We start from the raw sequence: 12,560 nt of genomic DNA on the forward strand, positions 1-12,560 counted from the left end.
GCAATGAGACTATCAAGGTCACCAAGGTCACTGTGGTCACTGTGGCAGCTGTGGCCACCAAAATCACCAAGACTCCCTCAGCCCCAAGGCTACCACAGCCACCCTGGCCAGTGTGGCCACCAAGGCCCTTGTGCAAAGCAATTCTAATAAAAAATTCTTTCAAAAAAAATACAATAAATGATTGTGACAAAGCCAGCAAAGAGAAAATTGCTAAACAGGGCTCCCCACAACAACAATCTTGGGAAGGTCTGTTTCTCTCAACCTAGAGGAGGATCCCTAGGGAGCATCCGCTTCCCAAGGGAGGATCCTCAGACACATTTCATTCCAAGCAGAATAGGGGAGAGGAATCTCTGTCTGACAGAGACCTGGATGTTCCCAGGGTCAGCTGATGGATGGCCACGCCCAGCTCTGGTGCTTTACCATCAGTTGTCAATTTGAAGTTGGTGATTTGGGCTGGTTTTAGCCCCATTCAGTGCCAAAATCTGCACCAGACTCCTCTCAATGTTGCCGTCATGGCCCCATATGGGGCATTGTCCCTAGGGCACATTCCAGGCAGAGCATCCTGCCACATCCTGCACTTCAGGGGACCTTAAAGGCTGGAAACTGGGAGGTTCAAGAGGGCAAGGAAAGGTTCTGCCCCTGGGGAGGGACAGTTCCCAGTGTCAGTTCCAGATGGAGGGGACCTGCTGGATCAGAAGTAGAGAAGGACCTGGGGTTGCTGGTGGGTGACCAGTGAAGCTGGCCTGGGGTCAGGAGGGATCCAGGGGGCATCAAGAAGAGCAGGGGGAGGAGGTCAGGGAGAGATCGTGCCCCTCATCCCTGAGCAGGGAGGCACATCGGGAGTGACGTATCCAGCTCTGCCGAGTGGCGTGTCCAGGTATGGGCTGCTCTGGACCCAATCCTATCCTAAGGGATGACGCTGCCTGAGCTGGGGGGTTGGGCCAGGGGCCCACTCTGGGTCCTTCCAGCCTGACCCATGCTGGGATTTGGGGATTCTGGCAGTTGTGGTTCAGGAATTGTCCACAGGAGGGCAGCAGTGAGCGTGGGAAATCAGCATCACTGCACATGTGCCGCCCCCAGCTGCAGTTCCAGGTGCCAACAGCAGGCGGCAGCATGAGCTGCTGGCGCTGCCAAGCGCCCGCCCCGCCCCATCCCAGCCCCGGGGGCTCTGCAATGGTTTGGGCTGGAGCGACCTTAAAGCCCGTCCGGTGCCAGCCCTGCCATGGGCAGGGACATCTTCCCCTGGGCTGCGCTGTTCATGGCCCTGAACAACCTGGCCTTGGACCATTCCAGGAGTGGGGCAGCCACAGCTTTGTTATAGATGGGTAACATGATTGGCTCTCACATTTAAGGGATCAATATTGCATTTTTGTATTAAGAGAAGTTTTGTTGATTTATGGTTATGTTATTGTAATTTGTTGATTGGACACCCTCGGTTCTCCTCACAGCCCCCTTTCCCCAACCCATATTGTTTCTACCCAACAGCATTGGTTTTCAGTGTAGGTTTCAGCATTGGATGTCAGGGACATGTTGGAGGGAGGGAGGGTGTGTACCTGTGCCCCTTGCATGGGGCAGCTGGGAATGGGAGAAGTTGTTGCTGGGGATGTGTGGCATGGCAACACCTCACCTCCAATCAGACTGCAGGAAGGTCTCCACCAATGGACAGCAAGGAAGAGTCAAATGGCAGATTTTGGGTGGGGCAAGGGATTTATAAGGAAAGTGTTTCAATATGTTTGACTGCTTATGAATATGTATTTGGCTGATGCAACCCCCCAGGAGTATAAAAGGCAGAGCCGCCATTTTGTGGCAGTTGGCCGCACTCCCAGCACTGTCCCTTTTTCCTTATTCAGTCCTCTTAAAGGGTTGTTGCAGTTTAATAAATCTTTAAAAATTAAAGTGAGCGGTTGTTTCTCACAGTCACTGTGGTTTCCATTACCACCAAGGCCACCATGACCCCCAGAAAAGAGAGGTCACCAAGGTGCCATGGCCACCCCTGACATTACCCCTGGAGGAAAAGAGAAAAACGGGAAAAGAGAATGGAAGACAAATCAAATCTCTCAGCTTTCTGCAAATATTAAGATGAATGCTACATGTATATGCCCAAATATCTTTGCTTTTATTTCTGCTATTAACAAAAGGTTGGACATAGTAGTAGTGGTAGCTGATATTGTTACCAGTGAACTGTCTGTTTGGTGGGGATAACATCCAGTGGACATGTCATGAGGAGCCTGCTGTTGAAATGCCAACTTTCAGCGTCTGCTGTCTGAAGAAAGTATGGACCAAGGCCCAGACTGGAAGTGATAAAGAGAAGGAGCCAAAACTGCAGCCAAGAAGCAGGCATGCTCTAAAAAAGGCTGACCCAAGGAAGGGCCATGTTAAATAATTCCTGGAAGATGGAAACTAGTTTATGGAAATATCTGGATATGCATAACGGTCTAGGAATATGCAATCCCAGTCCCATGTCCCTCCACAAGTGTCCTCTGGAGTCCCCCCAGCCACTGATACCGAAATCAGCCGAAATGAACTCCCTGATGGAACTGGAGGTAGCAGAAAGCTGGAATACTTTATCAGCTCGGACTCAGAGCTGATCTCTCCTGGTCCTGCACATCAGGGGGGACTTTGCCAAGAGAATCCTAAATATACATATTCATTAAAATTAAAATTTAAATGGCTGCTTAGCTAGTACAGAGTGAGCACTCAAAGTGGCTGAGGGCCGGCAATGCTGCGGTCATGGTGTGGCCACAGCTCCAGTACTGGTCATCAAAGGAGTCCTGAGCCATGTCCAGGGGCACCACCTTGATGGCTGCAGTGGTCACAGTCATTGCCAGCAGTGCCAGGGTGAGAGCCAGGAGGGCCATGGCGGGGAGAGGCCACTGGGGGACAAAGTGGGACACACTGAGGGGACACTGAGGGCAGAAATGGTACATGGGGAGGGCTCCTCTGTGAGGGGCTCAGCATGGCCCCAGAGTTCCAACCAGATGAACTTCAGAACAGTGGCCATTTATTCTCAATTCCTAGGAGGCCTTGGGCATCATCCTTTTGTTCTCCTATGCAGTGAGTCTCTTTATCTGTGACACGATTGTATTTGGTAAGTTTTTCTTGATTCTGATCTGTGCTCCATATATTTTGTCCTGTACTTAGCAGATAACCAGTAACAGCCTTAATAAGATAATAGCCTTACAGGTGAGAGCTGCTTTAACATCTATGCCTTGCATATGGAACAAAAAAGGGGGGAGATGCAGAAGACCAGACCACTACAGAAGCTCAGCTGGGGAGCTCTACAGACCTTGCGGCCCAGGTACAGTTAAAACCATGCAAGAGAAAAACTCAAGGCAAGATAAGAAGTGAAGACATCATGTCTGGTCACTCTGACCCTCTGAGACTGACCACTCTGACCAGAGAAGAGATGACAACCATGTTACTGGTGAAAGAGATAACAAGGACATTGCTAGTGTAAGAAGGATAATGGAGAATATTGTGTTTCTAAGGGGACTGGGGCAAAGGGGTCCAAGTAGAAAACTTCGTACAAACATAGTGAGCTATAAATCCTGGTAAACTGGTGCAATAAATGGCTTTGCTTTGATGGCATTGCAGAGTCCGTGTCTCTCAATTCCCGCACACCAGCTGCTCAGTCCCAATCCCAATCCTGTGTTTACACTTCCAGTGTCCCCCTGGTGCTCCCCAGGATCTCATTTCTGCTCCCAGATTTTGTAGCCCTCTTGTGACCCCAGGCTGCTCAGGAACCTCGCCCAAATTCCTTAAGCCACTCCTCACCCCCTCCTGCCCAAGTCCACCTTGGCCCTCTCCCAGACCCCAGTCCCACTCCCAGTCCCATTAACAATTTCATGTCATCCCAGGACCCCAACTCAAATTTGTGGATGAACCCCTGACCCTACAAGGTCAGCCTGGAGACCTTCCTGCCCCCCATTCCACAACTGTAACACACAACCCCAATCCCATGTCCCTTCACATGTGTCCCCTGGAGTCCCCCCAACCACCGATATTGACACCGGCCAGAGTGAACTCCCTGATGGAAATGGAGGTATCAAAAAGATGGAATTCTTGTTTAGCTCAGACTCACAGCAGATCTCTCCTGGTCCTGCATATCAGGGGGGACCTTGTCAACAGAATCTATCCATCTTACTTAAAAATATTCATCAAAATGGGCTTCGTGGCTAATACAAAACCAGCACATTTCCCGTAAATAATTAGCATGGTTCTGCCTCTTTTGTGAAATAATTTTTATTGCCCTGGAGGGTCATAAAATTGGTCAGTTCGTATATTAGGGTTTCTCTAAGTGCCCCAATATTCCAGATGACCTTGCTTCAAACTTTCGTTTTTGCAGGCACTGCTCCTTCTGTGTTACAGATCTTGCAAAAACCCCTCACTGGAGTGCCCTTTATCTCTTTCTCCACAGGTTCCAGTAACCTTTGCTCTTCTCTGTGCACATTTTTACATCCTTTTACTCTTTTTTGCTAGTTCTTCTTAAAGCCCTATCCAGCACCTTAAAAAGAACTTAAACTTTCTATTCTCTCTCTTATTGCTCAGCCCCCACAACCCCAGTCCCACAGTCCCATGTCCCCCCAATGCCACCCAGTCCCACTCCCCACTGCTCACTGAGTTGCGGCCACCCCTCAGGTACCAGTTGGGGTCCCCTATCAGATGACAGCCCTGTAGGCACCTTGAGCCTGGGGATGATCTCTTCGGGGAATGCCTGGGTGACTTCCCTGGCCTTGCTGGTGTGGCAGGACAAGCTCTGGACCCCAAAATGGATCCATCAATACCAGGAGATACCTGAGCCTATGTTGGCGTGGTAGCTCAGAAAATCCATTTGCCAGTAATCCCCAGGAGTGTTTCCTCTTTCAGTGATGCCTGGAGGTGATGGTTTTGAATTCAAAGGGTTCTTTTGAAGATATATCAGGCATTCCTCTGTAACAGACCTGACAGTTTTGTCCTATGAACACTGAGGCCACAGAATGGTCCCCATCTCATCAATTCCCCAGAGCTTTGCTGGTGCTTTTCTCCTTTACAAATTGCAGCATCCACTGGGGTAGGCCTGACCTGCTTATTGGGAGTTACCTCTCACCCACACAGCCACCCTCTTTATTGTGGGCTTTTAGATAAGCAGCCAATTTTCAATCTGCCCAACTCTCTCCAGGCCTCACCTCTGGCAGTGAAATTCCTTTCTCAGGAATTAACACCAGCATGCTTTGTTGTGGAACCTCTCATGCAGCTTTATTGCAAGTCTATTTCCCACAGGGATTTGTCAATCCCCAAGCTGGTGTGCCCTGGATTGTTGTATGGCCATTTTTTGGGAAGCTGGGTTGAATCAAGGGGGGACAATAATTCTTGTTTATATTTAATTTGAGGTCCCTGTGCTGTTAATTGATTTCTTTCTCTCCATATGGCTCTATGGGCATGAGGAATGCACAAAGCAGATGTCAAGTGAGTTCCTATGCTTGCTCTTTTTCTCACAATTCCTGAGCTCTTTGTAACACATCGAGTTCCGCCCCTTGTTCCACATCTTCTTCCATGGTGAGCAGAGTATATGTGATAACCTTTTGTCCCAGATTGGATTTCCTGGCCTCTTGGATGAGGAGAGCAGTCTCTGCTCTGGCCCACAGGCATCTGAGCCAATCCTGGCTGATGTTGAGTTGTTTAGAAGAGCACCCCACAGGTCTTGTGAAGTCTCCCCCACAAAGCAGGCCCCAGAATGACCTTCAATTTGGACTCCTAAGGAAGGACACGCATTCTGTAACTCAAAGATGGCCCTGTGGTCCACATTTCCCATGGGATTTCCTCTCCTTGGAGATTTTTGTGTAACAACAAAAGCAGCAGGCCCTGGGTGTCCTGGCTACCACCCAGCTGCCCAAAGACATGGCCGTACAACAATCCAGGGCACACCAGCTTGGGGATTGACAAATCCCTGTGAGAAATAGACTTGCAATAAATCTGCATGAGAGGTTCCACAACAAAGCATGCTGGTGTTAATTCCTGAGAAAGGAATTTCACTGCCAGAGGTGAGGCCTGGAGAGAGTTGGGCAGATTGAAAATTGGCTGCTTATCTAAAAGCCCACAATAAAGAGGGTGGCTGGCTGGATGGGTGAGAGGTAACTCCCAATAACCAGGTCAGGCCCACCCCAGTGGATGCTGCAATTTGTAAAGGAGAAAAGCACCAGCAAAGCTCTGGGGAATCAATGAGATGGGGACAGGTCTGCGGCCTCAGTGTTCATAGGACAAAACTGTCAGGTCTGTTACCGAGCATTCGCTAATATATTTTTAAAAGAACCTTTTGAATTCAAAACCATCACCTCCAGGCATCACTGAAAGAGGAAACACTCCTGGGGATTACTGGCAAAGGGTTTTTCTGAGCTACCACGCCAACATAAGCTCAGGTATCTCCTGGTATTGATGGATCCATTTTGGGGTCCAGAGCTTGTCCTGCCACACCAGCAAGGCCAGGGAAGTCACCCAGATGCTCCTCCAAGAGATCATCCCCAGGCTCAAGGTGTCTGCAGGGATGGCATCTGATAGGGGACCCCAAGTGGTATCTGAGGTGTGGCAGCAACTCAGTGAGCAGTGGGGAGTGGGACTGGGTGGCATTGTGGGGACATGGGACGGTGTGACTGTGGGATTGGGGTTGTGGGGCCTGAGCAGTAAGAGAGAGAATAGAAAGTTTGAGTTCTCCTGAAGGTGCTGCATAGGGCTTTAAGAAGAACAAATAAAAAACTGTAAAAGAATGTAAAAATGTGCACAAAGAAGAGCTAATATTGCTGGAACCTGTGGAGAAAGAGATAAAGGGAAATCCAGTGAGGCATTTTTTGCAAGATCTGTAACACAGAAGGAGCAGTGCCTGCAAAAATGAAAGTTTGAGACAAGGTCATCTGAGATATTGGGGCACTTTGTGAAACCCACATCCTGACACCCCATTTTTATGACTCTCTAGGACAATAAAAATTACTTCCCCAAATTACCAGGCCCATGCCAATTATTTACGGGAAATGTGCTGGTTTTGTATTAGCTAAGAAGCCCATTTTGATGAATATTTATAATTAAGATGGATAGATTCTGTTGACAAGGTCCCCCCTGATATGCAGGACCAGGAGAAATCTGCTGTGAGTCTGAGCTAAACAAGAATTCCATCTTTCTGCTCCCTCCAGTTCCATCAGGGAGTTCACTCTGGCTGGTTTCGATATCGGTGGTTGTGGGGCACTCCAGGGGACACGTGTGGAGGGACATGGGACTGGGGTTGTGTGTTGCAGTTGTGGAATGGGGGGCAGGAAGGTCTCCAGGCTGACCTTGTAGGGTCAGGGGTTCATCCACAAATTTGAGTTGGGGTCCTGGGATGACATGAAATTGTTAATGGGACTGGGAGTGGGACTGGGGTCTGGGAGAGGGCCAAGGTGGACTTGGGCAGGGGCGGTGACAGAGTGGCTTAAGGAATTTGGGTGAGGTTCCTGGGCGGCCTGGGGTCACAAGAGGGCTACAAAGGTCTGGAAGCCGAAATGAGATCCTGGGAAGCACCAGGGGGACATTGGAAGGGTAAACACAGGATTGGGTTTGGGACTGGGCAGCTGGTGTGCGGGGATTGAGAGACATGGACTCTGCAATGCCATCAAAGCAAAGCCATTTATTGCACCAGTTTACCAGGATTTATAGCTCACCATGTTTGTACAGAGTTTTCTACTCGGACTCCTGTGCGGCAGTCCCCTTAGAAACACAATATTCTCCATTATCCTTCTTACACTGGTAATGTCCTTGTTATCTCTTTCACCAGCAACATGGCTGTCATCTCTTCTCTGGCCAGAGTGCTCATCGTGATGGTCAGAAGTGTCCAGACATGATGGGCAGAGTGATCAGACATGACGTCATCACTTCTGTTCTTGCCTTGAGTTTTTCTCTCCCACAGTCTTCACTCTACCAGGGCCACAAGGTCTGCCATGCTCCCCAGTTGAGCTTCTGTAGTGGTCTGGTCTTCCACATCTTCCCCTTCTCGGTTCTTTATGCAAAGAGTTTGTGTACCTTGGTGTTAAAGCAGTTCACACCTGTAAGCCTATTATCTTATTAACACTATTACTGGTTATCTGCTAACTACAGGATAAAATATATGGAGCACAGATCACAATCAAGAAAAACTTACCAGATACAACCTTGACCCTGATAAAGAGTCTCATTGCATAGGATTACAAAAGGATAATATCCAAGGCCTCCTAGGAAATGAGGATAAATGGCCACTGTTCTAAAGTTCATCTGGTTGGAGCTCAGGGGCCATGCTGAGCCCCTCACAGAGGAGCCCTTCCCATGTACCCCCGTGTGTCCTCAGTGACCCCTCAGTGTGGCCCACTTTGTCCCCCAGTGTCCCACACTGCTCCCAGTAACCTCCCTGCCATGGCCCTCCTGGCTCTCACCCTGGCACTGCTGGCAGTGACTGTAACCACTGCAGCCATCAAGGGGGTGCCCCTGGACATGGCCCAGGACTCCTTTCATGACCAGTACTGGGGTGGCTGCAGGCCTGCCGTGATCGTGGCATTGCCGGCCCTCAGCCACTTTGAGTTCCAGGTGAATCCTCTGTGCACCCAGACCTGGGTGAAGGCCGAGGCTGAGTGGCACAAGCGGGGTTCCCCCTGTGTCCCCTCTGGCGTCCCCAGCCCAGGCCGTTGCTCTCATGGCCTACACAACAAAGGACATTTACAAGGAGTTCAAGGAAGCCGTGTGTGCAGCCAGGAGCTCCCGCCATGAATACCGGAACAACTTCCACTTCAAAACGCTGCATTTCCTGCTGACCCAGGCCCTGGGGACACTGAGGCATGCTCAGAATGGGCAGTGTCACCACGTGTTCCGGGGTGTGCATGATGTCCGGTTCCAGGCATGGTGTGGCCAGAGGGTCTGGTTTGGTCAATTCACATTCTAATAAATTATTCTGTCAAATCAAATCTATTACATGATTCTATCAAAACAACTCCATTAAATAATTCTTCCAAAACAATTCCATGAAGTAATTCTGACAGAGCCATTCAAAAGTGACAATTCCTACCCAGGGCTCAATGTCACTCTCCATGCCAGCACTTGTGGGAACGTCTCTTTCTCTCAGCTTTCAGGAGGATGCTTGGGGAGCATCCCCTTCCCGATGGAGGAACCTCGGAGACATTTCATCCCAAGTATGAATAGGGGAGAGGAATTTCTGCCTGAGAGGGGACTGGACATTGCCAGGGTCAGCTGATGGATGGCCAGGGCCAGCTCTAGTACTTCAGCCTCAGTTGTCAGTTCAGAGTTGGTGATTTGGGCTGGTTTTAGTCCAATTTAGCCCCAGTGCCCTGCCTGGCTGGTGGGGCACCTGCTGGAGCAGCTGTGGGGATTGACCTGGGGGTGCTGCTGGGTGACCAATGGAGCTGGCCATGTGGCCTGGGGCCAGGAGAGATCTGGGGGGCACTCAGAGGAGTGAGGCCAGGAAGTCAGGGAGTGATTGTGCCCCTCTCCCTGGCCAGTGAGGCACATCAGGAGTGCTGTCCCCAACACTGTTCAGCGCCATTTCCAGCTCTGCTCAGGGCTGTGTCCAGCTCTGCCCAGTGTCCAGCTCTGTCCAGCTCTGTGGGCAGCTCTGCCCAATGCCATGTCCAGCTCTGCCCAGTGCTCATTCCTGTTCTGAGCTCCTCAGGACAGGAAAGACCTGGAGATCCCGGATGGCAGCATGGATGATGACCACAGTGGAGCATTTCTGTCACAAAGTGACAAATAACACAGAGAATGGAAATTTTCCCTTCCCCTGAAGGTGCTGGACAGAGCCTGAAGACAAACTGGCAGGAATAATAATCCTGATAAAAGGATGGAGAGCTGTGCGCACAAGATGAAAATCACAGCTAGAACCCATGGAGAAACAGATAAAGGGAACTCCAGAGGGGTTTTGGCAAGTTCTCTAACAGGAAACGACAGCACCTGTGCAAAGAAATTGTTCCGGGATAGGTGATTTGATATCACAGTATTTGGTGAAAATGAGCCCCAGAAGCCCCATTTTTACGACTCTCCAGGACAATAAAAAGACTTGCAGGAGGAGGTGGATCAATGCAAATGATTTACGGGAAAAGTGCTGTTTCTGTATTAGATAAGGCTCACATTTCCATGAATATTTATAAATAAGGTGAATAAATACCCCATGGCAAAGTGCCCCCCTGATGTGCAGGACCAGGAGAGATCTGCTGTGAGTCTGAGCTGATAAGGAATTCCAGCTTTCTGCTATCTCCAGATCCATCTGGGAGTTCACTCTGCCTGATTTTGGTATTGGGGCTGGGGGGACACTGGGGGGACTCTTTGGGAGCAGACGGGATTGAGGGAATGGGATTGCAGACATGGGGGTATACTGAGGGAGTCACAGGTCTGGTATTGGGGTCATGGGGGGCTCTGGGGGAAAATGAGGGGGGACACGGGATGGTGAGAGTGTGGTGGGATTGCGGTGATGGGGGGCTGGGAGACACTGTGGGGGCAGAGGGTGATGCCTGGATTTGGGTTGATGTCCTGGGGTGATACCAAAGGAACTGGGGAATGGGAGTAGGAGTGGGGTCTGGGGACCAACGGAGAGGGACACTGAGGGGCTCAGGGAGTGACCCCAGGATTTGGGTTGGGATTCTGCTGAGGCTGAGGGGACTTGTAGTCATGGGAGTAGGATTGGGCTTCTGGGGTTGATGGTGCTGTGGACTGGGGACCCTGGGGCTGGGGGATGTTGGGGAGGCATAAGTAATCCCAGATTTTGGGGTCAGGGAACCCAGACATGTGCAGGGGATGGCTGGGCAGGAGTGCATCCTTTCCTCCTAACCCCACTCCCCTGCTGACCCCACTCCCTTGCCCAGTCCCTCACTGATGAACCCTCCCTGTGTCTCCCCTGTGTCCCCTCAGTGTCCTCCAGAGTCCACACCGGTCCCTGCGGCCTCTCCCTGCCATGGCCCCCCTGGCTCAGACCCTGGCACTGCTGGCAATGGCCATGGCCACCACGGCTGTCGATGTGGACACCCTGGACATGGCCCCAGACTCCTTTGATGACCAGTACCAGGGCTGCGGCCCTGCCATGAAGGAGGCATTGCCGGCCCTCAACAGCTCCGAGTTTGAGCAGAACAAGGAGTTTGCTGAGGTTTGGGTAAAGGCTGCAGCTGAGTGGCAGAGTCGGGGCCCCCCTGAGTCCCCTCTGTCCCCAGACCAGGCCACCGCCATCATGGCCTTCACAATGACTGACCCCAGAAAATTCAATGATGCCCTGCGTGTGGTCGGGCATTCCCGCCAGGAATACCGAGACAACTTCCACTTCAAAACGCTGCATTTCCTGCTGACCGATGCCCTGGCCACGCTGAGGGACGCTCAGAACGGGCAGTGTCGGGACGCGTTCCTCATGGTGTGTGGCACCCGGTTTGAGGCACAGCATGGTGACACCATCCGGTTTGGTCATTTCATGCCAATATTCCTGAGCAATCAAACTGGCGAGTGCCCCGGTGAGACAATGCTCGAGGTGCACACATGCCATGGCGTAGATGTCACGCCTTTTAGCGAACATCCGGAACCTAAAATCGTGCTGATCCCACCCTATGAGACCTTCAATGTCACCCAATACACCCAGGAAGGGGACAAGACACAGATCCAGCTCCAGTCCACTGGGACCTACAGCAAATACAACTGCGAGTGGCTGCAAGGTAAAAACACAGGGGACAGCCAGGGGGGATGGGGACAGCCACGATAAGGCACAGGGGACAATGACACTGACTGGGGATGGGGGACAGGGACACTCACAGTGTGTGGGGTGACAAGGATACCCTGGGCTGGGGGCACCTATTCTGGGGTCACCCATTGTGGGCACAGGCACAGGAACATCCATGACAGGGAACAGAGATAGGGACCCCCACTTCTGGGAGGGAACAGGGACAGGAACAGCCATGCCAGGGGACAAGGGAGAGAGACAGGGACCTCCACAGTGTACCAGCCCTGTCCCTCTCTGATAAAGGCAGTGCTCTGGGGATGGGCCCTGTGTATGGAAAACCTCCCCATGGCACTCCCTGAATCCCTGTAACCCCCTGTAACACCCCATGGCCCTCTAAGCCCACCATGACTCTCCTGACCTCCCTGGCCCCTGAACCCCCCGTGTCCCTCCTGACACCCTGTCACCTGTCACACTCATGCCCCCATCTCTCCTGTCACCCTTAATCCCCAATTATGCCTATCCCTGACCCTCTCACTACCCCTATTGCCCCACTGATTCTCCTCTTTTTCCCCCAGGTTAGAGTGTCCCCAGGGCTCCTTTCCACCTCAGAGGACTCCTCCTGGCCACCACAGCCTAGGAACTGGCCACCAGGATTTTCTGAGCAATGAGGCTATCAAGGTCACCAAGGTCACTGTGGTCACTGTGGCAGCTGTGGCCACCATGATCACCAAGACTCCCTCAGCCCCAAGGCTACCACAGCCACCCTGGCCAGTGTGGCCACCAAGGCCCTTGTGCAAAGCAATTCTAATAAAAAATTCTTTCAAAAAAATACAATAAATAATTGTGACAAAGCCAGCAAAGAGAAAATTGCTAAACAGGGCTC

The 12,560-nt window shown here is 51.3% G+C and overlaps 1 pseudogene; it reads left to right on the plus strand.

The window, feature by feature from the left end:
- Positions 1 to 8,466: 8,466 nt before the first annotated feature.
- LOC143693550 (erythroblast NAD(P)(+)--arginine ADP-ribosyltransferase-like) lies at positions 8,467 to 12,338 on the plus strand (annotated as a pseudogene).
- Positions 12,339 to 12,560: the final 222 nt, after the last annotated feature.

Source organism: Agelaius phoeniceus, chromosome 1, assembly GCF_051311805.1.
Source record: "Agelaius phoeniceus isolate bAgePho1 chromosome 1, bAgePho1.hap1, whole genome shotgun sequence".
In the NCBI taxonomy this organism is placed as follows: domain Eukaryota; kingdom Metazoa; phylum Chordata; class Aves; order Passeriformes; family Icteridae; genus Agelaius; species Agelaius phoeniceus.